The sequence below is a fragment of the Rhipicephalus microplus genome, chromosome 5, assembly GCF_043290135.1.
Source record: "Rhipicephalus microplus isolate Deutch F79 chromosome 5, USDA_Rmic, whole genome shotgun sequence".
Classification (NCBI taxonomy): Eukaryota; Metazoa; Arthropoda; class Arachnida; order Ixodida; family Ixodidae; genus Rhipicephalus; species Rhipicephalus microplus.
The window spans coordinates 216,359,120-216,375,145 of record NC_134704.1 but is presented as its reverse complement, the minus strand read 5'-3'; the positions used below and the strand labels follow the sequence as shown (position 1 = coordinate 216,375,145).

Below are 16,026 nucleotides of genomic sequence, written 5' to 3'. Positions count from 1 at the left end.
CATTAGAAATGAAGTTTTGGGATAATTCCAAGGTCCTCGACACGAGCCCGCCCGAGTTTGGGAAATACTGCACCCGAAACATCCGCATTCAGTTACATGTTACGGCGCCCATGGAGGTCAGACGAGTGGTGGAGACGCTGACAAAGTATGCGCAAGAAGGGTACAAAGTGTCGAAAACGTGCAAAAGAAGCGTCGGAAAAATCCATCTACGACTGGCTACGCGAAAACCCCGTATCGCCACTGAGCAACATTGCGCGCACCCCAAACAGGCTGGCGGACCCGGTCTTTCGGTTTATTCACCTGGATGACAAGCACCTTCAACGAGCCATCTAAGTGTTCAATGAGGAGATGTGTTCCTACTCCACCCTCTACTTCAATGAATTGTATAAAAACACGCAGCCACTCTTTGACGCCCCACATGGCGACCTCGCTACCTTTTACATGGATGTGCCCGCGTCGTTCGATGCCATGATGGAACTTTTAAACTTTCAGTTTCACGGCATCCACGAGGAAGTGTCGGCCTTTGTCAACAACTTGTACAGCCTGGTCAAGAAGGTGGTCCCCAAAAAAATTGCATGGAAATTGTGTCCCCTCCGAGTGCAGGCAAAAACTTTTTTTGTCGATCCTGTTCTTTCATTTTACATTAACCGCGGTACCATTCGCAACTTTAACCGTTACACTAGCTTTTCACTACAGGACACCGTGGGCAGTTGCATCCGGGTATGGAACGAGCCAAACTGTGAGTCATCCGCTTTCGATACTGTCAAAAAAATTTTTGGTGGTGACGTACACTCGGTGGCTGTCAAGTACACCGCTGAAGAGACCGTTTCCAGGACACCCGCCATTGTGCTCTCAAACAACGAGGTGTTTCCAGATGACGAGGCCTTCAACCACCGCATGTGGCGCTACAAGTGGCGGGCGTGTCCTCCACTGAAGAAATACGACAAGGAAATTCACCCGATGGCCTTTGCGCTCCTTTTCGATACGTTTGTCATGGAAGAAACATACGTCGGCACGCGTCAGCTTGATCAATAAACAGTTTTTGAACCTAACATCCTGAGTACTTGGTCAATGCTTTGCATTTTCCCACTACATCGACAACGAAAAGCGTGACAGCTGTCAGTCAGTCAATCAGTCAGTTTAGTCAGTCAGTTCAGTCAGTCGGTCACTCCGTCGGTCAGTTCAGTAAGTCAGTCAGTCAGTCGGACCGTCATTGGTCGGTTGGTCGGTCAGTCGGTCGGTTGGTCGGTCGGTCGGTCGGTCGGTCGGTCGGTCGGTCGGTCGGTCGGTCGGTCGGTCGGTCGGTCGGTCGGTCGGTCGGTCGGTCGGTCGGTCGGTCGGTCGGTCGGTCGGTCGGTCGGTCGGTCGGTCGGTCGGTCGGTCGGTCGGTCGGTCGGTCGGTCGGTCGGTCGGTCGGTCGGTCGGTGAATCAGTCAGTCAGTCAGTCAGTCAGTCAGTCAGTCAGTCAGTCAGTCAGTCAGTCAGTCAGTCAGTCAGTCAGTCAGTCAGTCTCATTAAATAGAGGCGGCTAAAAAATATAGGCGGGGTAGAGTGTAGCTGTGAAGCCAAAGCAAATATATTTGACCCACTCGGCTTGTTTTCGCCGCTCACCGTACGCGCTGAAATACGATGGCAGAGACTGTGGAAAACGAACGGCACGTGGGGTGACCAGCTCTCTAAAAAATAATGCGACAAATGGACGAACCTCTTGTCTGAAGGGCAGGACTTTTGTGTTCTAAAAATCATCCGATGTACGCAAGCGAAAATCAACCAGTACAGGCATACAAGCTGCAAGTCTTTGTCGACACGAGCCCATCAGCATGCGGAGCGGCAGCATACCTACTAGCAGGACACCGCGATGGAAGCAAGGAATTAAGGCTGGTAACAGCGAAAAGGCGCGTCACTACAATGAAAGAGCTGACATTGGCGTGACTAGAAGCAGTGGTAGCATCAAGATTATGTGACTACATCAAAGGTCACTTCTACGAAACAATTCAGGAAATACACTGCTGGCCAGACTCGATGATTGTGCTTCACTGGATCAAGGGAACAAGCAAAAAGGATTCGTTTGTTACCAACAGAATTGCCGAAATCTGAGAAAAAATACTTCAAGCAAGCTGGTCATTTGTTCGAAGTAGCGACAACCCTGCTGACCTACTTACACAAGGAATAAGCGCGAAGGCGTTCATAAACTCAAAGTTATGGTGAAATGGTCTCGATAGGATAAAATCACTGGAAAAGAACTCTGCAAGCTTCATTGGCACGAATACAGACGTGGAAGACCAGCATAAAACACATTGTCACCAATGTATGGCAAGAGCCGAAATTGAACCAATCTTGAAAATCGAAAGGTAATCATCATACGGACGGCTTGTAAGAGTCACAGCATGGGTGCTCAGATTCATAGACAACAAAAGAAGGGAGAATCACAAACGGCCGTTGACAAGAAAAGAAGTAACAAATGCAGAGATGTATTGGATAAGTCAGACCCCACTATGACTGAGACCAGGAAAGAGTGAGGCCTGTTCAAATACTCAATCACTTGAAATAATGAACATGAACTCTACCTTGATGACCATGGAATCATCAGACAGAACGCACGATTGCAGTGCAGCCAAGAATTCAACAAGCGCGGAATAGTAATTCCAAAGGACGGGTATTTTACGGAACTGTTAATATGTCGCGTGCATAAAATGGTGTTACACGGAGGAGCTCAAGTGATGCTGGCGCAACTTCGAACTATGTTCTGGATATTGCAGGGTAGACAAACAGTGAAAACAGATCCGATTAGATGTGTCGTCTGCAAGAGGCATATCTCCAGACCAGCGACTCCAAGCATACCTCCACTTCCGGTAGACAGAGTCACCGAATCAGAGCCATTCAAAGATACGGGAGCTGACTTCACAGGACCTCTTCGCGCAAATGTCAAGTACCAGATTGTGAAAAAATTTGTACCGATTTTGACCTGCGCAGTAACTGGAGGTTACCAACGATTCGTCATCGTCCAGTTTTCTACAAGCATTCTGACGATTTATTTTATTTATTAATTTATTCATTTTATTTACAGATTACTGCGGTCGAAAGACCAAGCACGGGGGCATAATAAAAAGTGATTCACAATGTAACCTAAATAAAAAAAAGTTCAAGCAATAAAAACATTTTAAGGCACTAGAATCCAGGATAACATTTGAACAAAGTTAAATGGCAGCGAGAATTTGCAAATTGCAACCAGAACATGCAAATCAAACACAACGTGAGACAGTCTGAGATCTTGAGTTGTACGGTTAAAAACAGAAAGATACATAGTTATCGAAGTCAGGATTTTCATTATCACGGAATGCTTCAGAAGTAACGCGTTCCAATCATTGATCGTCTGAGGAAAGAATAAGTTCATGAAAAGATTAGTACGTGCGAAGTAAGGTTCAAGAGTGTAACTGTGAGTATGTCGAGTTTGTCTTGAGATACGATTTCTTATATAAGTTTCTGAACAAATGTTAAATTTACGGAAATAAAGTGAGTGTAGAAATTTCAGCCGGGCAACAGCTCTTCGGTTACAGCTCCAAGGGGAATTCCTGCAGTTATCTACCCAGAAAACGCCAAAACATTTATAAAAGCTGAAAAGAAAATCAACAGAATGCTCGAAACCATTACACTTGAGGTCTTAAAGAATTACTGCAGTGACCAACAAATTCAATGAAAAACGACACCCGAGTGAGACCGGCGGTGGGAAAAATTTTACGAGTGCCTCATAAGAAGTCTTAAGCGCCGATGCGAAAGATAAGCACAGCTTTGGTACAGGAGCTAAACACACTGTTGTACCAGAAGTTGAAAAAGCACTCAACAACCAACCGTTGACCTACGTGTTTGGAGAACCTAACGAGCTGATGCCACTAATGCCGGCAGATATCATAGGCGGACGGCGACAGCTTCAAGACGGGCAAACAAGTCTGTGAAACGGTGATATCGAAGACGAATGGCGAAGCAGATGCAAGCTCGTGCGAGCTTGATGGAAGAGACGGCATCTAGAATACTTCAAGGTACTAGGAGCTACGGTTAAAGCCAAGGCGCGGGAAGCAAAACCTCTCTCACAGGGTGACATTGTGTTGGTTGAGGACAAAGCTCCAAGACCGGTTTTGCACAGGCAAAAAAGAACTTCTAAAAAGATCTGTCAACCACGTATACCCGATGGAGGGTTGTTTCCAAAAGCACACTTGAGCTTATCCTATTGCAGCTTAGGTGAGTGGTAGTCTATAAAATATCATCATCAAACGCCAGAAGAAGAAGAACAAAGAAGACTGCTACGAGGAGCGATTGCGTGCTACTTCACTTCTTCTAATTAACCGTATTCGCTCGAAGAAGTCCCTCGTCTTGATCGTCTTAATAAATAGGTACGAAGTGCTTTGAGGTCTGTGGCAAGGCGGGATGGTTTCAGGACCTAAATTGGGTATTCAACGGTGTGCATAAATTCCGAGGTGCAATCTGAAACCTATATAAATCAAAGGACTGTGTCACGTCTCACGTAGGGCGCTCATGGGAAGACGACGACGTCCTTTGTGATTTTGTTCAGGCGGCGGTAATCGACACAATAACGTAGGTTACCGTCGATGTTCTTTTGTAATAACATGGATGACGCACACGGACTCTTGGATGGCTGATTAATGTCATTTTGTACCATTTCCACGACCTACTTTTTTCACGGCGCCGCATTCGCGTGTCGAGACTTGGTACAGGCTTTGTGGAACTGGTCGGGCACTTTTTTCTGTTGTGATGCGATGTTTTTAACTGGGGTTTGTCGGATTCTCGATAATGACGAGAAGCCGTCCTTGAATTGCAAGAGCAGGGGCTTCAGCTGGTCTCGCTTGCACTTTGAAATACTCTGGTTGTCATGTAGTCATGTTGTTACATGACAGAAATCTAATTATTATCATGTTTGCACCAGTGACATACCTTCGTCGTCCATTCACGTACTTTAATACGAAATTCGGTATAAGTGACGCTAGCGAAACGGGCGCGAGAACATCATGAGCGTGACATGTAGTCATGTTGTACAACACACGCATGTAACGATTTTCATGTTAGGGTCTGTCGCTTGTGTTCGCCGTGATTCATGCCTTACCATACCAGTTTTGCAACATGCCATGTAAATGAAATCACCGCAAGAGATGCAGGACCATGAAATGTTAATCATGACATCCATGACATACTTCTCTTGATTTCCATGTTGTGACTAGTGAAATCTGTTCTTCATACAGCCCTGTTATGCCATACCAAGTTTGGTAACGGCCAGGAGAGATAAAAGTCGTATGAGGCTAGATAGATAGATAGATAGATAGATCGATAGATAGATAGATAGATAGATAGATAAATAGATAGATAGATAGATAGATAGATAGATAGATAGATAGATAGATAGATAGATAGATAGATAGATAGATAGATAGATAGATAGATAGATAGATAGACAGACAGACAGACAGACAGACAGACAGACAGACAGACAGACAGACAGACAGACAGACAGACAGACAGACAGACAGACAGATAGATAGATAGATAGATAGATAGATAGATAGATAGATAGATAGATAGATAGATAGATAGATAGATAGATAGATAGATAGATAGATAGATAGATAGATAGATAGATAGATAGATAGATAGATACGCTCAAAGTCGCCGAAATTTGCTAAAAAATGCTTCGCATTTGTAAGAGTGAGGTGCAGTGTTGTCTGCGTAACGCATCGGGCGAAATGCAGCATGTCGCATTTCGCGCAGGTTGCCATCGGACTGCGCCGATAGACGCTGGTCGCGCCTGTTGCGCCTGGCGTCAGACTATAGAATGCTTGCGTTTTGCTAACGGTGCGTCACTGTGCTAAGCCTAGGCGTGTGTCAACGCTACAGTATATTGGGCCCTTCATGATGCGCTCATGGCCGTTTTGCTCGCTCCATTTATACCAAATTTGGTGTAACGTCACGTCAATTGATGACAAAAGTATGTGACTTGTGCTAACATGATACCCCTCACAAGCTTTTCATGTAGGAGCATGACAAAATACCTCACTCATAGCGTGCTCGCGGCTGTTTCGCTAGCTGCGCATATACTAAATTTGGTATAACATGACATGAATACATGACGAGGGTAACACATCCAAACATGATAATCGTGACACACAGGTCATGTATGGCAACATTTACCTCAACCTCGTAACACTGTGGTTATGTAAAAGTGACATATCAATCTTTCTCATTCGCGCTTCGCATATCATCGATTCCCACTCTATGTAGGATCTGCCAATTTTCATATCTACCACTTACCGCTGGTATGGGCATCACAGGGAGAACTATTGTGTTTTAAGCATTACAAGCAAAACGGCGCAATGAGCGTGCTTCGTCACATCGTCACGACGTGGCGTCTCGCACTCTCATCTGCCACGCGTACTTTGCCCCGTGGAGATGAGCCAACGTGGGCCTCAAGCGTGCGCTTATCTCGCGTTAGGGGCAATCGTACGTCTGGCTGGCCTTGGCTTTCGCCGGAACGATTCTGTTGTAGTTAACGGGTGCACAAAGATCACTGCAATCGTTGCACAGTCTCCATTTGTGAAGAGGGCGTGCTTTTCGGACACAGTTAAGTAACAACAGCGAGGCTCAATCGCATTCATAAGTTCCAGTGTACGTTTTGTGCGGCATTTGTGCGTGAGAAACGTGGAGCACGTTTCAATCCTCTTGAGATTCCGCCTGCAACCTTTCAATTTGTTGCCATGGCGTTCATTGCTTATATTAAGTTTTTCTGCTCTGTTTCTTTTCTCTCTTTTTCACTGTCTCGGGATAATGATATCAGTTGTTTGTCAGCGCTGTGTATCTGCTTCTTGTACCGTTCCTCCTCTCTAAGCGCGCTGTTTCACGTTCAAAACCGTGTAAAGTTACTGCCTGTCTTCTGCATGGGCTAAGAATCAACAAAAAAGAGCTTATATTAATTGGCTTCCAGGTCAACGACATGGGAAATGGCAAACTCGATGCAGTGGTCGTGCACCATGCTATGCTTTGCGAGTCTATTACTTCGTCGCTCGACCTTATAGTTGCCGCAGGCATCGGCGTCCGCATGTTCTCTATTGAGGGAGCGAAGGTTCTTCGTAAAGCCCCTCCTTGGAATCATTCAGAACATTTTGTGCCCCCCCTCCCACAAAGGCCTCTTTCGCGCATGCCCATGGCCTCAAGTGCTTGGGGAAAGTTTTTGCTTTGCACCCCTACGAAGCCTTGCAGTCGGCACAAACCATGATGTAAACGAGCACTTGGGTTTTCTCTTCGTGAGAGAGAGAGAGAAAAGCTTTATTTGCGCACAACGCGAAGTATTGCAAATGGTCGGGTTCCTATTCCAGGGCTCCGCCATCTTCTTGGCACGTTGGATCACCCAAATCTGATCATCGTAGGCTGAGCTGAACAGCAGTGCCTCTCATTGTTTGTTCGTGTTGTTCCTACTGTGGTGTTCTTCATTGTAAATTGTACACTCCCACGTGATGTAAAACAGAGTTGGTGTAGCACCGTACCACGGACATATATCTGTGTATGCTGCAGGATAGAATACATGTAGGCTGTGTAATTTCATGTATGTGTTTGTCTGGGGTCTGCGTAACGCCACAGATTCCATTGCTGTGAGGTTCTTATGCGGTGCTGGGTAAGCTTTCTGTTATCCCTGTATTACTGAAGAATTAAAGCAAAATTAGGGTCTAGAGGCAACGGGTTCTCTGTTTAGTGTGCAAGGAAGCTTGACAATTTGCGAAGCCTCGAGCTGCCTCATCTGCAAACTGGCTTGTGGTGACACCCTCATGCCCTGGTGCGTGGATAATGGTTTGGGTGTGGTCAATTAGACTGTCTTTAGGGGCTTTGGTTTGAATTTATAATGAATTGGTACATATTCTGCCTTTTTCGTAGTTCTTGCATGCAGCCTTCGCATCCGTGATTGTTTTCAGTGGGACTCTCCACTCCCTGACCTCCTTAATCACCAGTGCGATTGCTATATCTTCCGCTTTTCTAAAGGAGGCTTGGGCTATGGAGCCACAACTCGATATGTTACCTTTTCAGTCTGTGACCACGGCCACCATCTTCTTTGCGTTTGTTTGTTAAAGGGCAGCGCCTGTAAATCTTGCCGTATTCAATTTTTCATCAATGTAAGCTGCTTTTGTTTTACGTCTTCCAGAACGTAAAATTGAATCCACGTTCTTTGGTATGACACATATTTTATACCAGGCTCTGGCTGAGCACGGCTATTTCTTAGCTCTTCGATGGACCAGTGCTGTTCACCGAGGTCAATCCTGTGAAGAACTTCTCTACCGGTGGACGTCCGTAGCAGATGGTTAATTTGTGTGCTTACTTGCGCTTTAGCCAAATTATTATGTGTGTTGTGGAGTCCAAGTGCTAATAACTGCGCAGTTGAAATGCTCTGTAGTAGTCAGAGAGCCGCTTTATATGCAATTCCTAATATTTTGTCTGTGCTTTTATCCTATCTATTCATGTTGTGGTAGGCAAGCGAGTACGTTAGTCTGCTGATGACTAAGTTCCTTACCAAACTAGTGCGTCTTGCTCTTTCAGTCAAGCACGATTGTTCGTTATTCAGACTATCATATGAACAATTTGTTGAACTGTCCGTTTGATTATGTTGAGTATGTGGAGAAATCGCTGATTGGAATATAACAACATTCCTTGGGTAGCCACATACCTAGGAATCGAACGGTCGTTTTCTCCGGAATATTGCCTTCTAACTTGACCTCAAAGTGAAGGTTCTGATCTGTCTTTTATTTTTTATTTTGCTTTCGTAGAATTGAATGAGTTCTAATTTGTTTGCTCAGCACTGAAGTCCTCTTTCTTTAGTGTACTCTTCGGTTGATTTAGTTGCTAGTTGGAGACGCTCTTTTTTTTTCTGCCAAACTACCCTTGGTTGTCTTCTCTTCAATATAACGCGTGTTATATCGTATCGCGGTGTTATGCGCGTACGTCACAGAAGTAGTAATGCGGTCCCAGTTGGAATTGTTGGAAGCTACGTGCTTTCACAGCATATCCCCTAATGTCCTGTAGAATTGTTTTTGTGATGCCACTTGTTTGTGGATGGTTCGCGTTTGTGATTCGATGAATGACGTGGCAATCCTACAAAAGTGATTCAACGGCGTCCAATAAATACACGCGCCCTCTGTCTCTGAGCAGATCGCGTGGAGCACCATTTTGTAGAATTATGTTATGTAGTATGACAGAACCGACTTCACTAGCTGATACGCATTGTAATGGTGACGTTTCTGCATAGCGTGTAAGATTATCGATAGCGACGATGGTTCGTACGATTTCCAGAAAGGGTTAGTGGAATAGGTCTGTAGAGATCAATACCAACACGATCGAATGGTCGGGCAGGGCAAGATAAGCAGTCGAGGGCGTTGTCTATGCGAGGTAGCGGGTAAACGTCTTTGCGGGTGATCTTGTGCAACCAACGGTATCCGACGCAAAATCTTATTGAGCCATCTTTATTCTTTACAAGAACAACTGGGGAAGCCCACGGGCTATTAGAGGGCTCAATAACGCCGCGTTTCAGCATTTTATCACCTTCTTAGGCGGTAATACGACGCTCAGTCACCGAGACGCTATATGAACGCTGACGTAATCATTCGTGAATGCCTGTGTCAATTCGTTGAGACTCAGATGATAAACGGCCCGTAGTTGGTAGCTAGTGGTCGAAGCTTGTGTGGCAGCATTCGAGGAGGGCACTGAATTTCATGCGCCGCTAGGCCGTAACGTTAGGGTCAATGCAGCAAGAAAGTGCGTCAGTGAATGATGGCTCAGACTGTAATCCGTAGTAATCAATGGCCTTGATTTGAATCAAATTCGAGTGATCAGAAACAACATCTACACACAAGGAATCAACATCATCGGCAAGGCTTAGGCACTCTCAGCGCAGTAAAACGGAAGGTGATGGAAACGAATTAGAAAAATAAATTGCACTGTTACAACGCACGACACTGAATCAACAGATCATAGGTGGCACGTCTATTATTCCAGGTCAGCCATAGCTTCGGCGACCCCGAGCTCTCGCGCTGAGCTTTGGGTTCGCCGATGCTACGGCTGACCTGGAATAAACTACGTGCCACCTATGTTCTATTGAGTCAGTGTTGTGCGTTGTAACTGTGACGACGAGGACAACGAGGACGTCAACCAGTCCTGTACCTGCAGAGCCATGAGCGTTGGATGGCTACCAGTGTTTGAGGAAACTTGGTCTACGTTTCCGATTCGCCTTGAAGCCTACTTCGAAGCGCAAGGCATCGCGAACACGACCAGGCGACGAGCAGTGTTAGTGGCCTCGCTACTAGACAGCGCGAATCGTGTGATCCAGGGAAGTTGCCATTCGAGGCAAATGAATGTACTTAACAACGACGATGTGATTAATTACTTCGAGGAGTATTACGCCCCTGAAGTCAACGAAATAGCGGCAAGGTATGTTTTTTTCACTAGATCACAACTAGAAGGAGATGGGGCACAGGAATTTATTGCTGAAAGAGGACGGCTGGCAAAAAAATGCAATTTTGGATCGTCGCTAGAGCCCATACTATGACCAAATCGCGTGTGGAGCCTTAGATGAAGATGTGAGACGACAATTGCTGACTCTAAGGATCCTGACACCAACTGAAGCAGAGGATTTTGTTATAGCAGCTCAGAACGCGACCGCGAATGCTAGAAGCATGCAATCTACTGATGAGAGTAGCATCCAGTTCATATTTCAGACTAAGCCACGAAAAGGGCAATCAAAGGCCAAAGGCATGACACCTTGCCTTAAGTGTGGCAGTGAATCCCACTCGAACGAGCAGTGCTATCACGTTTGTACGGTCTGCTGTCAATGCGTTAAACGAGGACGCGTCGATGGAAGGGGCCGAGAACAAACCAGCGGAAGGCACGTGGCGCTTATGTTCTGTGGGCAGCAGCTGACGATATCTCGGACGATGAAAATATTCATACTATAGCGGCTCATAAAACAAGCACTGGTCGCGTGGTTAAGCCGATTTTCAAGAAAATTACTTTGCATGATGGGCTCCTAACCATGTTGATCGATACGGATTCACCTGTTAGCGTTATTGCAATGAGCCTGTTCAAGCAGAGTCAAAGCAGGCGGCTGCCTCCAAGCAGCACCACTTTCAAGTGGTCATGTTTTTGGGAGAGCTTCCAGCGATTGGAAAAGTGCACATGAAAGCGACCTGTGAGGGGTACGACGTACAGGGCAACCTGATTATCGTCGATACACCTGGACCAGCGTTATGCAGAAGGGATACCATCAAGGCATTTAACAGTTGTGGAGTGGCCATGTTGAGAGCAAGTGTCGTCGCAAACCTCAACACGCGCAAGCCAAACCACACGAGCCAAGAAATTCACACTTTGCTCAAGGAGTTCGAAGATGTGTTTGCGCCAGGTTTAGGACTATTTAGAGGTTACTTACTAGAGGGTTAAGCTTAAATTGAGGACAACGCAGCAAGCAATCGAAAAAAAAAACGGTAGGTGTAACCTTAGGAGACAAGCAGAGAGCAGAATCGATTAGGGAACAAACCGGCGTTAAGGATATGATAGTTGAAATGAAGAAGAGAAAATGGACATGAGCCGGACATGTAGTGCGTAAACAGTATAACCACTGGTCATTAAAGGTAACGAACTGGATTTTTAGAAAAGCAAGTGGGATAGGGGGAGACAGAAGGTTAGGTGGGCAGATGAGATCAAGTTCGCGGGTATAAATTGGCAGCAGCAAGCAGAGGAGCTAGTTGACTGGCGGAACATGGGAGATGCCTTTGTCCTGCAGTGGAAATGTCAGGCTTATGATGATGATGATGATGGCGATGATGAAAGGTGCACCGGTAAACCTTATCCTGAAGGAAAATGCCACGCCTCACTTTTGCACAGCACGTATGGTGCCATACGCTTTGACAACCAAGGTGTCTGATGCTTTGGACCGATTGGTTGCTGACGGAATGATATCACCAGTTATGGCTGCAGAATGGTCAACGTTATTCGTTCCAGTTGTTAAGACTGATCAGTCCATTAAACTGTGTGCAGATTTTATCCGGACAGTAAACATGGTCACAGTGACTGAACAGTACCCACTACCCGTGTGGATGACATCTTCGCACGACTGCATGCCGGTGAAGTGTTTAGTACATTGGATTTGACTCAAGCGTACAACCAGCTGCCCCTGGACGAAGACACAGTCAAAAACAATCACAAGAGCCTATTCTGCTGCAATGGGCTTCCTTTTGGTATTAGCTCCCCAGGCAGCACAGAAGGTTGGCCCAATATTGGGGATAGATCGGCATTGCCTGGCCCACGAACGGCTCGGTTTTCACAACGTACCGCCAAGATTGGCTATGCCAGCCAAATAGAACGGCGACGTTGGACCAGCGTTGACAACGTACCCCCAATATTGGTTCTGCCAGCCGAATAGAACGGCTATGTTGGACCAGCATTAACAACATTCCGCCAATGATGGCTGTGCCAGTCTATTAGATTGGTTATATTGGGCCAGCTTTCAGAACTTTCCGCCCATATAGGCTGTGCCGGCCTATTAGAACGGACACATCGGGCCAGGTTGTACAAGTAGCAGCCAATATGGGCGGAGCCATCCAATAAGATTGGCCCGCCGTTTGAACGTTATTGCCGGCGTAAGCTGAAAAGTCAACATCACGATGTCATAATATTAGAATATGAGCAAATTTCTGCGTGTGCTGCTTTTTGGCGCTGTTCTGGCCCCAATTCACGCGCCGATTTTTCAAGTTAGAGAGAGAGTAATATATCTGCCGGGCACAATATTAGAACTATCTTTTCGTCATTAAACCATGCCCCGCCGCGGTGGTCTAGTGGCTAAGGTACTCGGCTGCTGACCCACAGGTCGCGGGTTCGAATCCCGGCTGCGGCGGCTGCATTTCCGATGGAGGCGGAAATGTTGTAGGCCCGTGTGCTCAGATTTGGGTGCACGTTAAAGAACCCCAGGTGGTCGAAATTTCCGGAGCCCTCCACTACGGCGTCTCTCATAATCATATGGTGGTTTTTGGACGTTAAAGCCCACATATCAATCAATCAATCATTAAACCATGCACAGCTCGTTGAAATGCATAATCGTTGGTTGAAGTTGTGCAAGGTAGACTTTTTAAGTGCGAAAAAATTACCGATCAAGTTTCTGTCAGACGTGACGTCCGATGCGGTGCTATCCGTACGTATGACGAAGCTGCTGCGGATACCGCTTTCTTACGCGTGCATGTAGACGTCGAATATCTGACGCAAATCTTATCGTATCATGTGTCGGGCTAGCTATCTACGCGACCTATTCGAATCTGTTTTGCGTTCACAGCACAGTACGGTTAGCGGCACTTGCTGCTGCTTGACGTGTGGCAAGAGCGGGGGTCGTCAGTTGCGTTGTGGTGACTGAATCATACAACATATGCAGTTGCCGTGATATAACACACAGACGCGCGTGCGCATGCACGCACGAGCTATATTCATGCAACGACCACACGAATTCCCAACAACATCGCAGCGAACGGTTGGTAAGGTGTTGCGGAGTGTGTGGGCATCGTAGGGCACCCTGTCGGTGCCCAGCTCGTTGCGAACGCGAATTTCGGCGTGGAACGCTTCTTTTTTATGTACTTTTTTTACATGTGCCCAAAACGGTAGGCTGCGTGATACGAGCAGTACGACACACAAAAAAAGAAGAAACGTGAATGCATAGGGCAAATCGTTAATAACAAAAAAAAAACACGCACGCTCACGCCACTGCAGTGGCGTGAGCGTGCGTGTTTTTTTGTTATTAACGAAGCACATGTGCTTCCATAAAACATGACAGCCAAGAATGATGAAGTATTCATTTACATACAAATTACTATGAGTTGCTGAAACTCACGCAAAAGAACATAATTTTCTTCCTTGGATATTGATCGAATGCCTTGGAATTATGCTATGTGAATTTGACACATCAACAGTGCATTATGATTCCCACCATAAGGGACCACAATCTTGGCAAGTAATAGAAGTACTCTTCCCACCTGATGTGCACCTAACGTAAAGAGGCCTTGTTTCTCAAGTTAGCAATATATATATTATATATATATATATATATATATATATATATATATATATATATATATATATATATATATATATAACCACTGGAAAAATATACCAGGTGTAACCAGAAAAATGTGCACCTGCAGTTTTAAAGTTTAAAAGAAGCAAAGACATGCCAACCATCCAAAATAGAACGCCCGAGAAAGGAGCATCAATGAGTATTACAGCAGCTAAAAGCCTGCTAACAGCTGAAGGTAGTCATGCTACTCTTCCATTCAAGTATAGTGTATATACACTGAGAAAAGATACTGAAGATACACCATCAGCAAATGACAAAAGCAATACAGACAGAGCTTTCTCTTATAATACAAAAAGTCTTTAGCTGAGGAGGCAAATAAGTCATTGGCACACAATAACTGCACAAAAAAAGCTGTCGCACGAGGCTGTCAGCGCTTAGACAACACAGGCAAAAATACAGTAGACTGAAGAAGGGAAAACCCATAGCAAAAGTTACCATACTCCTGAGTTCTTGCTTTGCGTGCAAATGAAGCTAGCGTGAAGTTGAACACTAGATTAAAGCACCACAATCAAAATCTGGAAGTCAATGCTTTAGGAATAATACAAAGTACTGAAGAAGCATGCAAAGAGCATTCCTGTGATGGCAAATATAAAAAAAAGACTGAAAGCTCTGTGGCCCTGAACAAGACAACACCACAACCAATCGAAGAGCCGTTCGGACACACCAGCAGTTCTAGCCAACACTAAAAAGTCACAAAAACATACCTTTAATGCCTTTTTTACAAGAGAACTTCAAAAGAAGTGTGCATACACCAATGCCAGAAGTATCGATGGAAGCTATTACTCATATTCAGCTCTTCAATGAAACACTGACAGAAGATACTTGTACCTGGATGCTTAATTACTTTGGTACAACTCAAGAGCGTCGACGCCAAGTGGCAAAAAAAATAGTGATGGAAGACTACAATGTGATCAAATGCACACATCAACCACCAACCAAGGTCCTATGCTAGAGTGCATATCGCAAAAAGTCTTGAACGCCTAATGTCACTGGCTCATACTCAGCGTTCTCAATCAAAATCTTGACCTCCCACACAGCATATTATTTCAACAACCTGCCATATCTCACCATGTCATGAAACAAGCTCGAGTATACACAAACCCTCCTCACCGTTAGGTAGTTAGATAGCGCCACTAGTGCTTCACTCTCGGAACACATAGACCAGGGCCGTAACTAGACGGGCAGTGAGGAGGTTCTGAGCCCCTGAAGTATTTTCATGCTCTGACTTTTCGTCAACAATAGCTTAATCTGGGCAAGTTGGTTCATCGTGGTTGTGTTCTAGAAACAGTGAGAGAAGTTCAGGAAGAGACAAAAAGGACAGGAAAGAGCGCTGACTGCCAACTAAATTTTATTGAAGGTACTTCGCCCACTTTTTTACAGAGTACAAGAACAGTGCTCATGCACAACGACACATGTGAGACCATGATAATATAATCTTAACTGAGAAAAGAATACTCTCTCTCCGAATGGATGAGTGAAGGTATACTGATGCACTGATCCATGGCCTTCCTGACAAGAAAATGCTTTCACAGTCTCTCTTTCATTTCTTGTTCTTGCTTTTTTCAAAAACAGTGTTTTATGAAACATAGAACTGCACTTACATTCTTTACAGTGTATGGCCATGCGACTACCATAGCCATTCTTAACATTTTTAGCATGCTGTCTTGCTCAAACATTGGGGCATTGCCCAGTTTGTCTTATGTTTACGTTTCCACGTGTCAATAGTATCTCATACACAACATTATATTGGCATTCAGTATACCTATTCTCGTGATGAATGGTGAAATAATGGCTATTCCTGTTGCTTTTTAGTACACACACTTTTGAAAACTTGCAAGGGATGGCAAATAACAAGATAAAATCATATCGGCTCG

General features: G+C 45.2%; 1 protein-coding gene and 1 pseudogene across 12 annotated transcripts in view; one reads left to right on the top strand and one right to left on the bottom strand.

Annotated features, from left to right (window-relative positions):
* The window catches only part of LOC119173521 (complement factor B), a 1,265,978-nt gene that overhangs the window by 1,191,800 nt on the left and 58,152 nt on the right, over positions 1-16,026 (bottom strand). The gene's annotated exons all lie outside the window — the stretch shown is intronic.
* LOC142817198 (uncharacterized) overlaps positions 148-16,026 on the top strand; it is a 30,078-nt pseudogene continuing 14,199 nt past the window's right edge.